Source organism: Nelumbo nucifera, chromosome 6, assembly GCF_055504915.1.
Source record: "Nelumbo nucifera cultivar China Antique chromosome 6, China Antique-T2T, whole genome shotgun sequence".
Taxonomy (NCBI): Eukaryota; Viridiplantae; Streptophyta; class Magnoliopsida; order Proteales; family Nelumbonaceae; genus Nelumbo; species Nelumbo nucifera.
This window is the reverse complement of record NC_142654.1, coordinates 36658155-36676450: the sequence shown is the minus strand read 5'-3', so window position 1 is coordinate 36676450 and position 18296 is coordinate 36658155. Positions and strand designations below refer to the sequence as shown.

Below are 18296 nucleotides of genomic sequence, written 5' to 3'. Positions count from 1 at the left end.
CCGGGTCGGGCTCAGGCCCGGCTTTTTTAACAAATCCCGAGCCCGGCCCGTAAAATAGTCGGGCTTGGGCTTTTAGGCCCGAAGTCAAACCCACGGGCTAAAACACATGCTCAAGCCCGTCCGGGCATGAACAGGTCTATTCCCAATACATGGTGGGATGTGCTGGTGAGGTCGGTGTAAAGAGCGTTGTGTAAAGAGTAGATTCAGACTCAGAATTTGAACGTACATCATAACTGTATATTGAAAACATCTCTTAATGACAAATACAAGAAATGTTTCCAATCCACACCTAAATGGAAAAATGGGTTCTGATCTTTATATGAGGTCAATTAAAGAAGTTCGGATCTCCATACCTACAATAACTTGTATGTTACGGATAGACGTGAGCAGAGTTCTTATGAACAGGAGATCCGGAGTCCAATTAAACGCCCAAACCCAATTTATATTGGCATTTTATTTGAATAGATTTTACTTTGGATTGGGTCATTTAAAGTTTAACAAATCCAAGTCCTTTCAAATTGCATCCGTATAGCCGGCCTGGATTTTGATCAACTTTTGTAATTGGATCCAGGTCAATTTTATCTGGAATATGGATCCTTGTGAAGATCCACACCCCCCTAAGGATATGGATCGTGGCATCAGATTGATACGCCTGTTCAAATTCCGTTGGTCACCAAACTTGATGACTATTGTTTATATGATGACCCACCCATCATTTTTTTCTACCTTAAGAAAAATTAAATAAAGCTTTCGTCACCGTTCATATATTTGCTTCAAAAGCATAGGATTTGGATATTTTAAGCAAATATCGTGACAGTGCAAAAGGTTATATTAAACTATTTGAAAGCTCTGAAAATGATGGTCATGCAGATTTTGGTTAGGGAGAAGTACAAATAACTTCAATGCAGATTTTTGAATTCCATTGCAGAGTTATAAACATTACACTAATGTCTGCCCAATTCTGAGCTGGCACCTATTCCAACTGTATTTTGGGCCTTGAAATTCTGATCCTGGGTTCCTCCGGTTTGGTTATAGGTCGGTCCTCTCTCTAAGTTTAGGTGGTTGGATCCATTCAATGTTCTTATAAGCATATGCCATTTGGTAATTTATAATTATCCTAGATGAGTTAGTGTTAGTATACCCCAGTTTGAGAGTGCTTATTTTTAAGTATTTGTTTTAAATCAAATCCATAGAAAATAAGTCCGTTTTGAAGAAACCAAAATTTTTAGCTTATTTTTTCAATAAATATTGATTACATTTCTAAACCTATTTTAACCTGTACGTAGTTTTCAAAATACTTTTTAAGAAAAACACTTATAAGGCTGTGTTTGGTTTGAAGGAAAAAATAGAAAAGAGAAGAGAAAAATAGAAAAACTTTTACAAATCCTGTATAGATTTTCTTATCTTTTCCTTCAAACCAAATATAGCCTAAAGGTAAGATGGTCCCCTGCTTCATTACTGTTCAAACAGAGGGCTGGTATGGTTTTATTTCGATCTTGGTAGCCATCGCAATCACAAACGTATTATGAAGTTATGATTGTTCCAGCCTGATTGATTTGAAGGACAAAATAGGAAAAGGACGGGAAACCTGTACAAAGTCCTTCCCCTTTTAACTTTTCCTTCAAACCAAACACAGCCTTAAATTCGTGGCCCATTCTTTATTCTCTGTGTAGAACCAGACGAAACGGACTGCAAATTGATAGAAGAAGACAACATAGCACAAATGGCATCGATCACCCCATGCGTCCTTCCGAACACTTCACCTATGCACACGCAATCAAGTCATACATCAACTTGAAAATAAAAATTTTCAGTCTTAATCCGATGCTGAGTGGTGAGTACCCCTTAACCTTTCTATCGGTCCAAACAGAGTTTTTTAAACACAATACAACAAATCAAACAAATAACACAAACTATTCGCACTTAGGGTGTCAATGGACCGGTTTTGGGGTGGATTCATCCAAATTAAAATCAATTTAGATAGATTGGACGGACCAATAAAGCATTGAATTATAGTAGTTGGAAGTAATTTTTCGATTGGATTGGACCTGATTTATCCATAATAAATTTATATTGGATTGGATTTGATTGAGCCAATATTTAGTCCATTGATAGAAGATAGGAATATAGGTGTCAATGGACCATATTTAGTCAGAACTAATCTAAATTAAAACAAAATTGAACAAATTAGACAGTCCAGACATTAAATTAGGCCGGTCAAAAATGGTTCAAATTAAAATATTTATAGAGTTAAATTGGACCTGCTCCATTTGTAATGGATTCACATTAGATTGGATCAGATTGGACCAAATCCGTTCCAATTGACACCCCTATGCCCACAAACTATAAGTAGAAAAAACAGGACCCATGCTATAATTAATCTTTTTTGTGGATTTTTTGCAGATAAATAAAAGATAATATTTTTATAAAATAATCAAAGGTAACTTTTTTTGACAATAAAATAAAAGGATAATGACACTGTTCATCGCCTTCCTCTGCCCTTCGTTCTTTGCTCTCTCGCATGGGGAAAAGGACGCAGCCTTTTATAGTCACTGAAAGCATCCTGGTTTCTGTACCGGATGCGCCTTTTATAGTTAATGAGATTGAATTTGAAAACCGCTTTGGTCGATGAGATTCGATTTGAAAACGTAGAAAGGGGAAAAAGGACGCGCCTTTTACAGTCGCGGGAACAGCGGTTCTCGTTAGTGTAAATATGCGCTCTGGTTCAGTTTTCTTAGTGTTTCACAAGAATGTATTTATGCATTAACAGTAACAAAAGACACAATTTTTAAGATACAAATGAAAGATAATTTTACGTCGATAAAAATATGTAAACATTTGCAGTTTGCAATCAAAGTGATCAATGTTGAAAACGTATTTTTCAATATCAGGAATTCGTGTTTACATTCATTAATTACAACCAAAAACCATTCGGCAATAAATACATTTATCAATCTAAAATAAAATAAACCAACTTTACATTTGTGTGGATCGGATCATCAGAATGCACTCTAGGTATTTGCATTTGCACTCTATTTGCATTCTTTCCAAAAAGCAGCAATTATGACATCGGAGCTAGAGGTTTGAAGTGTCACTCAGTGGTGTGAAAGACTTCATTTCACACGCAGGTAATTTCACACGCTGGTAGGAGTAAATGAGTAATATCTTGGTAGAAACGTACAGTAAGCCCAACCATTCCAATCAAAAGGGTGATACCTCTTTCCGAACAAAGAATAGGCCAGGAGGCCCACCATCACCATCAGGACGCAAGGCCAAAGCTACAGAACTTTCTGCACCTTCCCCAACGGTTAATATCCCAGTATTGCAGTTAACGTCTGTTTTTACAAAACCTGGACACACAATTTATGCAGAAAGCAGGGAATTTCCTTGCTAGAATTCGTGTATATGCATTCATGGCTGCCTTGGAGACCGTGTAGGCAGAGAGATTTGCAGGCCAGCCTCTGGATTCCAAAGAATCCTCCCTGAAATCCTTCAGAAACTCATTTATCACCTCATCCACTTTCTCTTCTGTAAGGCTATCAATATCAGTCAAGACCCCTTTCGCTCTTCCGTTGGAGATGTTCTGAAGACAATGAAATAAGAAAAACCAACATCAATCTAGGTGATGTTTGGTACCCGTTTATGTTTATTCAGTAAAAGTTTATTGATAGTGCCCATAGGCACCATTTCAGCATTTCCTCTTTCTTGTTCTTGTGCATATATCTAAAATATAAAAAGTGAACTTTGGTTTATGTGCATGCTAGTCATTTGTAGAAATTATATTTTGAAACTTTCATAAATGGCTAAGCATTTATTTATTGTTACGCTGAAGTGGCGCCCAGTTATCATAAACGGTTGCAATTATTGCATTTCTCAATTTTACCAACAAATAAAATACAAATGTTTATTCAATAAACATAAAATAAACATAAACGGTACCAAATACATACCTAATTAAACAGCACTTGCCTTTCTATCGCTAATTAAATTAATGGGTTTCCTACCTACCTGGAGCTTCCCCATGGAGGAGGAAACATTAACTATCCTTGATGAATCAGATAGCTGGAGAAGGGGAATAAGTGCTTCAGTCACTCTTTTAGTTCCATAGTAGTTTGTCTCCATGCATTCTTCTGCCAAGGCATAAGTTTGCTTCATTATTTCCTTCATATTGGGTGGCTCACTTTTTGTCTGCATAGATAAAAGACTAAAAGTAATTTAGTCCTTTTTGCAGATAATACCATCAAACCCCAGAAGATCTCCACCAAAATTCTAATTACAGCAAGTGCACAGATAACTGAACTAGGCTTCAAATACAGTCTACATTGAGTCCATCAAACATGTTTGTAAAAGCTCTACCTTATCATCCAGAGATTGCAAAGCCCTTAAAGCATCACAGTCTATTATGACTCCACTAATCCCTGCATTGTTCACCTGCAAGAAGATAAATGGGTTCAACAGAAGAGAAGGATAAGACCAGTACAAGTACACGAGTGATCAGTTGGGTTGCAATTAATATTACCAATATGTCAAGCTTCCCGAAATGGGATTTCACAAAATCAGCCAGAGAAGCAATGCTAGAGGGGTTCATCACGTCAAGCTGATGAAAAACCACATTAGGGAGTCCAGATGCTTTGAGATGTTCGCAAGCTTCATGACCCCTCTTCTTGTCTCTAGCTGTTAACACCACCATTACACCTTTAGATGCCAACTGCCGACATGTCTCCAATCCAATCCCCTTATTGGCTCCTGTAACAACTGCACACCTGCAAATAGAACCACAGTGGGGGATGTTAGAGACCTTGAGGATCGATTCTGTCAGGAGACTTAGACAGAAAGAGCCATCGATCTGTAATATACCTCTTTGGTGCCGGACTGTTGATTGTTTCTGCCATTTCCAGCGAAATGAAGATGAGTTTGTCCGGGGATATATAACAGCCAAAATTAAAGATATTTGTTTCCGTCCATAATTCAAACTTCAAAGAAATGACGTGGCGTCTCATGGGCCTGTAATTGATTATCTGAAATGAGGTTAGACACGATTCAGTTTTTTCTTTTCATTGGCTCAGTTTGGAAAGAGTACCTTCTCCTCCCATTCAAAAAATGGGGATAAAATTTACAAAGAGAAGAATCTATACTACTTTAAAAAGCACCAATAGCCTCAATAATATTTCTGTAATTTTTTGAGGACAAAATTTACCCTTTCATATTTAAATTTATTGTTAAAAATGAGGGCAAAAGGGTAATCAATTATTAATATTAAATGAGTTGAAAAGAGACAATTATAAGATGTTCAATGCATTTAATTTCCTCTAATTAAATCCAACACTTAAGGTATTAATTTGCATTCACCTTCATTGAATCATATATTTAAGGAATTTTTATTTCTTCTCATCATTAAATTCTATTAATTAAATCCATATATAATAAATTAATAATTCTAATAACATAAAAACATACATTTAGAATCTACCTGAAAAAAATAGTGTTTTCATCTACATAGTGATAAGAAATTAAGCCATTCCGGGTCAAATGGGCCAATCCATGTTGTCACAACTAAATAATAAAGATAAAAATAGATAAAATAAAAAATATATATAGAAATTAAAAAATTTGGGAACATTTTTAACATTATATATTTGACATATTAAACAATAATAAGTATGATAAATAAGAAATGTTTTTATTAATGATGGAAATAGAATGTAAATTTAAAACCAATTACAAATAAAATTAATTTCCTATTATCTCTCATTAAATCTCATATTAATGTATATTCTCTTATTAAATCCACAAAATTAATTTTAATATAATAAAAATAAATATTTAAAAAAAAACTATTTCCTTCCCTCCCAATGGTGGGTAAGCAATTCATCCATTTTCGGTTAAATGGGTTAATAAATAATGTCATAATTAAATAATAAAAAATTAAAATATATAAAATATATAATACAAAAAGTAAAAAGGATTGGACATATATCTAATATTGCCTATTCATTATACTAAACAAAAATGCATATGAAATGTAAGAAGTAATTTTATTAATGATGAAAATGGAATGACAAAGTTAAAATCAACCTATAAATGAAATAATGTCATAGTCAAATAATAAAACTTTAAAAAATAGGAAAATAAATAATAGAAAAAATAAAAATAGAAAAAATTGGGACACAAATCTAATGTTATATATTCATAAAAATAAATATTAGGTACATCTCTAATAATATACATTCATTATCAATGATGGAATTGTAATATAAAATTTAGTGTCAACCTAGAAATCAAATTATTTTCCTTTTTGGGTTGTGGTTTAGTGGTTTGGGACAAATGCATTAACCGATGATATGATAGTTAAATAATAAATCTTTAAAAAAATAACAAAATACAAGTAATCAAAAGAATATATAAAAAATTTATTTATTAATTATGTCAAACAAAAATTAAGTATGATAAGTAAAAGTTATTTATATAATGTAGATGATATATAATTTAAAACAAATCCGAAACTAAAGCTATTTTATTATCTAGATGGTAGATCAATGATCCAACTTTTCAAAGAAACACATGTTGTCATAATTGAATAATAAATTTTTTAAAAAAAAGATAGAACACAAATAATGAAAAAGTAAAAAAATTCTATCGCATTTGGGAACATTTATAATGTTATATATTCATCATAATAAATAAAAATAATTATTAAAATAAAATTTATTTTTATTTATGTCTATTATTGTAATTTAAAATTTTCACATGCAATGCACATGCACATTTACTACAAGCATTTGAGTTTATTTTTAATCATATTGTTACTTTTGTTAATTTTCAATTTTTATCTTAATTATGATATATCTAAAATTCAAGTAATTAATATGAAAAAAATTTCTCACGTGCAATGCACATGCTTAATTACTAGTTAAATAAAATATATGATGGGAAATAATGATTAAAGGAACAAAATCCCAATTTGATCGGTTATATAATATTTATAGCAGTTATTTTTTTAGAAGTTTTTCTAAAACATGATATCCTTTTTAAATTGCTTTTAATTTAGTGATTGAAATGAAAAGTAGTTCCAATTCCATGGAATTGGACTTCATAATTAAGGGACTTCTCCAAGTCAACTGAATTTGTGACAAGTGGACAAGTGGACTGTCAGAGGCTGGTCTAGGTTTGTAAAACAGAAGAGAAAAAGACAGAAGCAAGTTTGTGGGTGTGTCCAATTGGAGCTCGACACCCTAGGAGAGGACTTTATATTAAAAAAAGTAAAAAGACCAAATTGTCCTTAGAGTACAAGAGAAGATAGTGTACAAGAAGAAAATAAAATACAACAAGATGTAAATTATAGAAATAGCCCTCTCGGCCAACTTTCTTTATCACTACATTCCCCCTCAAATTGATGCCTAGGAATCAACATCAGTTTGTCCATAAGGAAAAAGTGGTGTGCCCACATCATAGCTTTTGTCAAGAGATCTGCAAGTTGAAGCCCAGAGGACACATGAGGAAGAGAAATAGTGCCAATTTGAAGAAGATTGCAAATAAAGTGACAATCAACTTCAATGTGCTTTATGCGTTCATGGAAAAAAGGATTAGAGGCAAAGAGGGGAACTGATGGCAATGACTCCTGTAGTATGTCATGTAGCAGAGTCCTAAGCCATATAATTTCACTACATATAGAGGACATGGCTCTATATTCAGCTTTAGTAGAAGATTTTGAAACTATAGATTGTTTCTTACACTTCCAAGCAATGAAAGAGTTACCAAGAAAGACACACCATCCCGTAGTAGATCATCTAGTGTCTAGACAACCAGCCCAATCAGCATCAGCATAGGTAGTAAGGCTGGTGGATGAGGAGGAGGAGAAGTATAAACCATGAGATAGGGTTCCCCTCAGATACCTAATAATCCGATGAACTGCAAACATGTGAGGTTGTCGTGGAGATGAGACAAACTGGCTCACTATTTGGATTGTATATGATAATATCCAACCGAGTCATCGTGAGATATATTAAGCTACCCACCAACTATCGGTTCAGAGTAGGATCTTCAAGAGGAGAGCCCTTATCCTTTCTTAATTTCAAATTAACCTCCAAGGGAATATCAAAAATCTTGGAGTCACTGAAATTAGCCATTTTGACAAGATCCATTGCATACTTATGCTGGTTAACAAAATAGCCATGGGAATTACGGTTGACCTCAAGTCCCAATAAGTAGGTTAAAGGTCCCAAAACGTTCATCTTAAAAGAGTTTTTTCAGACCAGTGATTCCCTCCACACCATTCCCTGTAATAATTATATCATCAACATATAGGAGGAGAAGAGTCATACCCTGAATCCGATGCAAAGTGAAAAGAGAGTGATAAAAAAAGCTTTGAATAAACCTGCATCAGTAATCACAGATCTGAATCTCTCAAACCAGGCTGTGGGTACTTGTTTCAAAGCCATATAGAGACTTCTTGAGACAACAAACAAGCTCTGGATCTGTGTTATATCCAGGGGAGGTTTCATGTAAATTGTTTCCTTCAATTCTCAATGAAGAAAAGCATTTTTCACATCTATCTGATGAATTGTCCAATCTTTAATTGTAGAGATGCATAATAGGATTTTGACTGTAGTCATTTTTGCCACAAGAGCAAATGTCTCTTCATAGTCTATCCCATATTCCTATTTATAGCTTTGCACAACAAGTCTAGCCTTGTACCTATCTAGACTTCCATTTGACTCCAACTTTACTTAGTAGACCCAACGGCTTCCAATGAGAGAGGCTTCAAGAGGAGCCTCGACCAATTCCCGGGTGTCATTCTCAAGAAGAGCTTGGATCTCAGAGTCCATGGCATCTTTCCAATATGGGATAGCTACAGCCTATTGATAAGTCTTGGGAATGTCTGTGGTGGATAAGACAGTAGAAAAGGAACTATGATCTGGAGAGTAACCATAGTGGTTAGGAAGGCGAATAATTCTAGAAGAGCGGCACAATGTGGGGGCAATGGGTTCAAGTGGTAGGTTAGGAGAACTTACAGAGATGAATGGAGTAACTGGATTAGCAACTGATGTTGGAGAATGCGGAGGGGGCATAGGAGCTGATGTAGACTTTTGTCTTCTGAAGTAGGTCTAAAGTTGTTGTGCAGGTGATGTTGGAGCATTTGGAGGATCTATGGAACCAAAGTTGTGCAACAAAGAGACAAAAGGAGCAGGAAATTTAACAATATGCTCAAGAAAGATGACATTATGAGAGATCCTAATATGATGAGCTTCGGGATCGTAATACAAGAATCCCTTGTGGTCAGGGCTGTACCCACAAAAGCACATAATGCTGCCTGTGCAATCAACTTGGTATGTTCATGGGGCGGAAGATGAGTAAAACAAACACAACCAAAAACTTTGAGCAAGGATAGGTTAGGAGGTTTGTGAAACAATGACTGGAATGGAGAGGTACTATTCAAAATAGAAGATGGAAGATGATTTATTAGATACACAGCAGTGCTGGCCGTCTCCACCCAAAACCAAGAAGGAACATGAGAGTCTCACAGAAGGGTCCGAACTACACTCAAGATGTTTATATTCTTTCTTTCTACCAATCCACTTTGTTGTGGAATACCAGAACATGAATTTTGGGATTGGATTCCCTGTTCTTTAAAATAAGCCTAAAAATCCCCATCATAGTAATCTCCCCCTAAATCAGATCGTAAAATACATATTCTTCCTTCGAACTGGGTGGCAACATAGGCTTGGAAAAGTTTAAATTTATGATAGACTTTAAATTTCTTGTAGAGGAAATAAATCCAAGTAAAATGAGTGCGGTCATCAATGAAAGTAACAAAATATTTGAACTCCATTCTAGAAGTAACTGGAGACGACCAAACATCACTATGTATCAAATAAAAAGGTATTGTTGCATGCTCAGAAGGAAAAAGGAAAGTGTAAAATATGAATTTTGCTCAAGAAACAAGTAATGCAATATTTATTAACATTCTTAACAGAAGTAGTAACATTAGGTAAACTACCAGAAGCAAATAGATAATCAAGTTTCTTAGTAAAAGGAGGACTGAGGCGTCTATGCCACAAGTTCCAGTCATTATTACAATTAAAAAGTTTAAAACTATATGCAGTAGAAAGTAAACACGAAGAAAAAACTGAATCAACTTTCTTCTTCTCAAACTCTAGAGCAAACAGTTAACCCAGTCTATGCCCCTTCCCCTTCACCTCCCAAGTTTGTTGGTCCTGTATCAAACAACCATTAGAGGAAAATAAAATGGTATTACCATCTTCCACAAGTTGACTAGCAGAAATCAAATTAATTGTTAATTTGGGTACAAATAAGGTCTTGTGTAGGTGAAAGTAAGATGATTTTGAGGTAGATAGGTGTAAATCATCACAACTAAGTACATCTAGTTTTTCACCATTTGTAGTGATAATGTGTATATTAGAAAGATGGGGTTTAGGAGACTGACTAACGGAGGCCCCCATCATATGATTAGAGGCGCCAGAGTCTATAATCCAAAGGTGGTTTAAGGAGGGACAGAAGGTTGAAGAGTTACTAGACAGGCCAATAGCTCAGAAAGTGGAAGAGATAGCTGAGGACATGAGCTGCCGAATCTAATCTTCAGAAATACCACCAAAAGAGTTATTTTGTGAAGTCACTGAAGTAATGGTAGATGAGGTATCTGAATTCTCCATGGTTGTCTAATAGGCTTTATAAGACGCTTTCTTCTTATTAGATCCATTTCCCTTTGGTGTCCAAGTGGGACATTCTGTAATGGTATGTCCCTATTATTTGCAATACATGCATGTGTTCTTCTTCTTACAATGTGAGACAACATGTCTGAACTCTTTGCATTCATAGCATTGAATTCTGGAGAAATCCCTCTTCCCTTTGATTTGGTTTCCAAGAAAACAACATCAATATTAGAGTCTTTCCTCCCATCAAGTGTGGACTGTGTAGCAAATCTAGTTTCAGCTCTCAGAATTTCCCTAAGAATGGTATATAAATTGGGAAGAGTTCCTCTACTCAGGATATTAGACCTAGCAACTCCAAACTTAGGCCTAAGATGCATTAAGAAATGCATAACCTTCATTCTATCAAAGTGTTCCTTCACATACCTCACACAGCAGTTTGATGAATCCTTTCCCATGTGTACTAATTCATATTCTATCTAGAGATTAATAAACCCTACATAATACTCTTGGACCTTTCTCTCCTTGATAATATGAGAAGATATCAACCTCTATTTGGTATTGCCTAGAGGTGTTTGATTATTGATATACCTTATCAAGATACTCATACATCTCATAGGCTATTCTATAACCTACCATAAGAATGGCAACGTCAATCTCAGTAAATCCGAGGATCCATAATGCAATCTTTGCATTGTCAATTTTCCACTGATTTAAAGACTTAACATATGAGTCATCAGGTTTAGTTATAGTCCCATCTAAGTAGCCCCAAAGGCCCTTTGCCTCAACATGAAACTGGAAATTAAACTTCCATGAAGCATAATTTGATCCATTGAATTTAACTAGGAGGACATCTACTCTCTCCGAAGCCATTATTACAAAGAAAATTACTGATTTCCAAGACTGATATCAGAAACTAAAGAAGAGATGATGATAGACAGGTACCTTTCGATCAAATGTCCAAAAAAGGAAACTATCACAGTATGCTGAACTAAGAGAAAGATAAAACCCATCTTAAAACAAACCAATTTCAGCCTAGCTGAAGAGGATCAAAAGAAATCCTTTGGGTGACACTAGATCTAGAGTTTCAAGTAGATCTAATGTCTCCAAGTGCAGGTCGAAGAGAGAAGATGAAGTTGATGGCGCAAACTTCTAGATTTCATATCTGTCAAGGTCTGATAGAAACTGCCTTGAGAGAGAAAATTCTAGGGCACAAGAGGGTTCCCAAGTATTGTTAGGAAAACCCCTAAATGCCAAAGAATTCAAGGGACAAAGAAGCAAGCTCAAAAGGTCAAATCGTGACTTGCTCTGATACCATGTTACAGGCTGGTCTAGGTTTGTAAAACAGAAGAGAAAAAGACAACAGTAAGTTTGTGAGTGTGTCCATTGTGGAGCTCGACATCCTAGGAGAGAACTTTATGTTAAGAAAAGTAAAAGGACCAAATTGTCCTTAGAGTACAAGAGAAGATAGTGTACAAGAAGAAAATAAAATACAACAAGATTTAAATTACAGAAATAGCCCTCTCGGCTAAGTCTCTTTATCTCTACATAGACAAGGTCTAATATTAGCTAAACCTTTAATCGGAAGGCTCTCTAATTAATTCAATTCCCATCTGTTCTATTTTCAAAAGTGGAAATGAAAAACTTATGATGCTAAAAAGACATGCTACCAAAAAGGCTTTGACCAATCAAAACCCTGTCATGAATTTTGATGAAAACTCACTTGATTGGTTACCACTTTTACAATGCCCGATGATTGGTTATAAGATGTTCCAATGTCATGTTTTTCCAACAACATAATCAAAACCAAGAGATAAATATGTTCAAATTATGGACTTTTTTTATTAAAAAATCCCTATTTTTGAATTTGATCACTCTTAATTATGAGGGTAAACATGTAATTTGAATCATTACTTTTATTCTTTCATTCTGATCAAGGTACATTAAAGAAATAAGCTTTGTAGAATTTTTCTTGAATAAAACACCCCTACTTTTGAATTTGGTCCATCTTTGACTATTAGGACAAAAATGTAATTTGAACTATTTTTCACATCATTCATTTCCGTCTCATTGAGTCCTAAATGTGTTAACTCCCATTCTTTATGATCAAATCCTTTATTTGAGATATTTTTATTTTTCGATAATAAATTGTAATAATTAAATTAGTATCCAATAATTTTAACAGTACAAAACCTATGTGTTTAGAACATGGAAACGAAATCGTCCTTCATTCTAGATGGTAAGTAGTTAAATCATTGGATTAAATAGGCCAACCCATGGTGATGGTATCATAGTTAAATAATAAAAAAATAAAGATAAATAAAAATCTAAAATTTATACAAAAAATGCAAAAAGAAAGTGGAAAAACTTGAGCACATCTCCAATACTATATATTTGTCATATTAAAAAAAGTATGGCCAATAATAAAATTTTTTATTGATGATTAAAATGAAATAAAAAATTCAAAAAATACCCAAAAACATAGCCATTTTCCTATTCAAGTGGTGGGTCAAAGGTTCAACCTTTTAGGAAATTTAGAAAATTATTGACTTTGAAATTAACTTAGGTAAAAAAATTATTTATTGATATTTTCATTTACATTGGTTTTTGGTACTTATTAAATACTACATTAGAAATTTATTTTAGAATTTTATCTATACTTATAATTTCCATAACTATTTTGAAATTTTAATATTTATTTGAATTTCCATAAATATTTTGAAATTTTAATATTTATTTGAATTTCCATAAATATTTTGAAATTTTAATATTTATTTGAAATATCAAATTGGAAAATTTTAATAATTTCCATAGTTAATTATTGGTAATTTACATTGGTTTTTGGTAATTATTGAAATGGAAACGTTTTGAGGAATTTTAATATTGATAATTTACATTAGGTAATTATTAATAGTTTCCATAATTATTGCTAATTTATATTAGTTTTTGGTATTTGTTGTGAAATCTTAATTTAGTGATTTCCATGAACTAATTTTCATATTTTTGGTAATTTAATTTAGTGAATGTTAAGTCAAAAAATATAATTTACTAAATTTTTTTATATATATTCTATAATTAATTATTCACAAATTCAGATTTTTTGAAAATTAATTTAATCATATCAATAAATTTTGAAAACTTTTTTCATATCAATTCAAAAATGTATTCATAAATTTTTGAAAAGTAATTTATTCATAGCAATATTCTATACTAAGGATTTTCAAGATATTTAAGTTTTTTCTATTGTGAAAACAACAATAAATAGAGATTTTTTTATTAATTTAATTTTAAATATTCCCTACCAAAGTGTCAAATAGTTGGTTGGTAAAGTCTCCTAATAGTTGTGTAGCAAAGACTTAGGATCAAATCCAATTTGCACTTGGGTTGGTGAGCTTTATGGGTTTGGAAGATGATCACCCTAGTTGTGTAGCTCCATGGAACAAAAATGTTTAAGTCTTACTTGTACTTTGACCTTTACAAAAAAAAAAAAAAAGAAAAATCCTGACATCTTTTAAATTATCAATTAATAAAATTAACCAATTTGCTGATTTCCCCATTGATCACGTGAGGGCCCGCTAATACATACATATATGCATACATAAACACATACATTTATGCTAAATTTTAGTGTGGGTTGATTTAGCAACATGAGCCTGGCCCTGGCCTGGGCCCAACCCGAGTAAATCAAATTTCAGTTTGGATTGGGCCTAGACTTAACAAATTAGACTTGGACTCAAGCCTTAGTCCCAACTCTTAGGGGTTGGGCTTGGGTTGAGTTCAACCCACCCACCTTGCACCAATACGGATTTCCTGCTAACCTCTTCCTCCTCTCCTCTATGCTAATCCACACAAATCAGGCCATTTGTCCCTATCTGTCCAACCTCTCAACAAATGTCCAACAAACGTTAACCCTCCGTTAACTAAATTATTTTTTAGGGGGAAACCACTCGATTATTAAAGATTTAGCAAATTTTGATTGCGGTTCTTTCTAAACTTCAATTGCACTATTATAAAAGATGAAGATCTCTTTCTTGTCTTCAATATTTTTTTTCTGAGATATTATTAAATAAAAATCCATAATACATAAATAACTACATCAAATAATTTTTAAAAAATAAAATAGAGATTATTTCAAAAGTTGATCGTACGATTATTGAAGATGAAGAAAATACAGTGCCAAGAGTATCTGTTTTAATCTAAGCTTGTTTCTAATCCACGGAAAAGAAGAGCTGTCTTGTCTGCAAGTGCATTCAACAGTATTGGGAGAGAGGAGATTGGTTTATTCAGACTTGCAGAGTACTTCTAAGTTCTATCCAGTTTAGGTTTCCAATGACAATCAATAGAGAGAAAAAGGGAAAATGTGTGGCATGGGTAACTAAAAAGTAGGGATCTATTTTCTCAAAAGATTAATCCATAAAAAATAATTTAGTTAATGGAGGGTTAACCTTTGTTGGAAATTTGTTGGGAGGTTGGACAGATGGGGATAGGTGGCCTGATTTAAGTAGGTTAGTAGAGAGGAGAAGAGGAAGAGGTTAGCAGGAAATCCGAATTATTTAGGTAAAATAGGTCAACCAATAATCTCATAATTAAATAATAACTACTAAAATATATGGAAATAAAAAATAAGAAAACTTAGCAAATGAGATCATATTAAACAAAAATAAATGTGATAAACAAGAATTACTTTTTCTAAATAAAGTATGAAAGTGGAATAGAAAATTTAAAACTACCCAAAAATGAGATCATTTTTCTTTCAAGTCAAAAACAAATGATGTCATAATTATACAATAAAAACTCATAAAATTGATAAAAACAGAAGATTAGAAAAATACGAGAAAACGTGCACATATCTAAATTCATACATTTATCATATTAAACAAAAATAGGCAAGATAAATTATTATTTTTATTAACAATGAAAACAAAAATAAAAAAATTTAAATCGACAAGCATATCATGCTTTAATTATTTACGTTTTTATTTCGAGTTAGATAAGGGTAATGAAATTATCATTTTTTGAGCTATTACTGAAATTATCATGTGCAATGCATGTGCACATTTAATTACTAGTATCATACAAAAAGAGAACAAACAAGCAACCATAATTCAGTCTTAGGGAATTAGGGGCTTTGGATGGAAGGACTAACGAGAGTGATAAATGTTATTAAGTTACAAGTAACTTGAAGGGCTTTTAATTATTAAACATTTGGGTGATTCATATCAGATAAAATATAGGGATATTATCTAAAACTCACCTTAACATTTTCACATTTTCTCTTAAATTCACCACAATTTTTTTAAAACATCGATCTAGAAGAGAGTTTTTATTGTCCAAAGCTCACCCTCCATTGGATCACCCTTAGTGATTCATTAACAGAAATTATCTACATAATCATTTAAGCAATTTAGATCACCAAACCACCCCCAAATAGTAAGCCACTTTTTGGCGGTTATGTGGACAATGATGGTTCTAAGTTGTTGCATTGTTTCGTAGATTGTACACAAGGACTGTATAGATCAACACCATCCATCCCGTTCAACAAATCCCTCCTTTTTTTGTCCTCCCAAAGAGGGGCTGTGGATACCCGTTTCCCTTCAACTCCAAAACTTGCACCAGCAAAAGTATGAACTAGGATATTGAGATTATGTTTGGTGATTAAGTGGTTTGAGAAATAAGTACTTATTGTATAAATACTTATTGTTAAATACTTGTTTAAACAAGTACTTAATGCTGTTTGACAACCCCTACGAATAAAAATGGTTATATCTCCAATTTCTGAAGCCAAAGCCATCCAGAAACAAATGATTCCACCACCATGGATCTTGAAGCTGATGGCCGTCAAACAATCGCCTTGGATTAGCAAACAGCCACAATGAACACGATCGACCACTTCATGATTTCCATTAAAATAAGAAACCACAACCTGTGATTCTGATATTATCTAGAATGTAATCAAATGACATGATTTTTCATCCAAACACTAAATGAGGAAAAACCAAACAGAGATCTAGAAACCCCCACAAATACGCAACTTGGCCCATTAGGGCCCTTTATTTTGAAACTCAAAACAACTAAATCCCACAAAAAACCCATCAACTGAAACCTTAAGTTTGCCAAACATTTGAGTTGCCCCAGCTCGTATTGTTGGAATTGGTATAGAGGAGAACGACCGATACCTACAAAGAAATTTGATAGAAAAGATAATGTCTTAGACTTACAGATATGACACCAATTGCTAGACAGGAAAATCTAATTTCACCATCATTTTTCCTTACTTTTCTTTCTTGAGGCTCAGTGTTTGCTAGAAACTTCTTGGTCTATTTGTCTTTCCCCTCCTCTTTTACTTATTTATTTTTTTCTACAAATTTCACCTGAGAAAATAAGATGAAAGCGATGAAAGGGATAAGAGGGATGAGAGAGAGAGAGAGGCACCTCTCTGCCTCTAGTTCAGTCATTGGGAGGAAGAAGATGATGAATAATACTTCTCCCAACATCATATGCTGGGATATTTGGAGGGATAGTAAGGGAAATTTGATTATACCATTTATCATTAAACGGCAGATCATTGACAGGGCTCTATGGATGTATTTAAAAGTCATGGCGAGTTTTAGATAATATTTCTAAAACACATATTGCATTATATGAAAACTGTTGCAACTAAAATGTGAATGAACCAATGATAAAATGATAAAACCATAAGTCACAATAACATTTTTAATGTGTTAAAGTCTTTAATGATAAATATGGGCCCATTTGGCGTGTCTTTCCGTGTAGTCTTTCGGCTGTTTACAAGTTGGCAAGACCAAAAATTGGTCTATTCGTTTGGGCTGATTTCAGGAAGCTCCAAATGAAACTTCTTGCGTCTTTCATGTTTTAATCTTGCGTGGAAAGACCCGAAATGACACACGAAAAGATGTGTGCCTGCCAAACAGTCTTCGGGCTGCCCAAATCTTATGTCAAAAGTTCAATGCGTCTTTTGACTGTCAAAACTACAAGAAGATCTTCTCAAAAAGATTTGCCAAACGGGCCCTACACCTTGCGATACATGAAAATACACTTTATAAAGCATGTGAACCAATAAAAAATAGGTGTTCATTTTCCATAAAAAAACAATGACAATTAAATTTAAATAGACCGCGTGACTGCCTTTAAAGTGGTTGGTTAAAATTTTGATGTAATTCACCATAAAAAAATTCTAAATGCATGGTGGTTGGATTCTACGTATTATTGTTCTTTGTAAAGGTTGATCTCATTGCCTATATATCACCCTATGGCTAGAATTTCTTGGACATATAGGCCCCATTTGTCTGGGTGCAACTTGATTAGGGTTGGGTTGAGAATTTGTTAAATTTTCAATGGGCCCAAACCCATACCCAATGTACTCAAAATTCTTCAAGTTAGGCAACCCAACTTTTGTAGCCCTATCTATTTCATTAACTTTATGCCATGTTTGGTTCAATTCTGATTCTTACCCAAGATGAAATTTAAAATGGACAAGAATATGTAAAAATAGGCAGAATGAGAAAATATTGCTATGAACCAAACACTTTTTCCCTAAAAATGAATTCTTTTCAGATTGACAAATGTCCTATGTTGCTCATTTTCATTCTTAAAAAAAAAAAAAAAGTT

At 33.5% G+C, this 18296-nt stretch overlaps 1 long non-coding RNA gene and 1 pseudogene across 2 annotated transcripts; both read right to left on the bottom strand.

Moving 5' to 3' along the window:
* Positions 1-2844: 2844 nt before the first annotated feature.
* LOC104608793 (short-chain dehydrogenase/reductase 1-like) lies at positions 2845-5010 on the bottom strand (annotated as a pseudogene). The gene is made up of 5 exons (XR_016077098.1): positions 4858-5010; positions 4520-4763; positions 4357-4431; positions 4009-4188; positions 2845-3583 (listed from the first exon to the last, which is right to left on the bottom strand). The product of XR_016077098.1 is annotated as a short-chain dehydrogenase/reductase 1-like (transcript).
* An 11491-nt stretch (positions 5011-16501) lies between these two features.
* LOC148790768 (uncharacterized) lies at positions 16502-17302 on the bottom strand. The gene is made up of 2 exons (XR_016077275.1): positions 16943-17302; positions 16502-16843 (listed from the first exon to the last, which is right to left on the bottom strand). It is a non-coding gene; the product is annotated as an uncharacterized LOC148790768 (long non-coding RNA).
* Between the last annotated feature and the right edge of the window lie 994 nt (positions 17303-18296).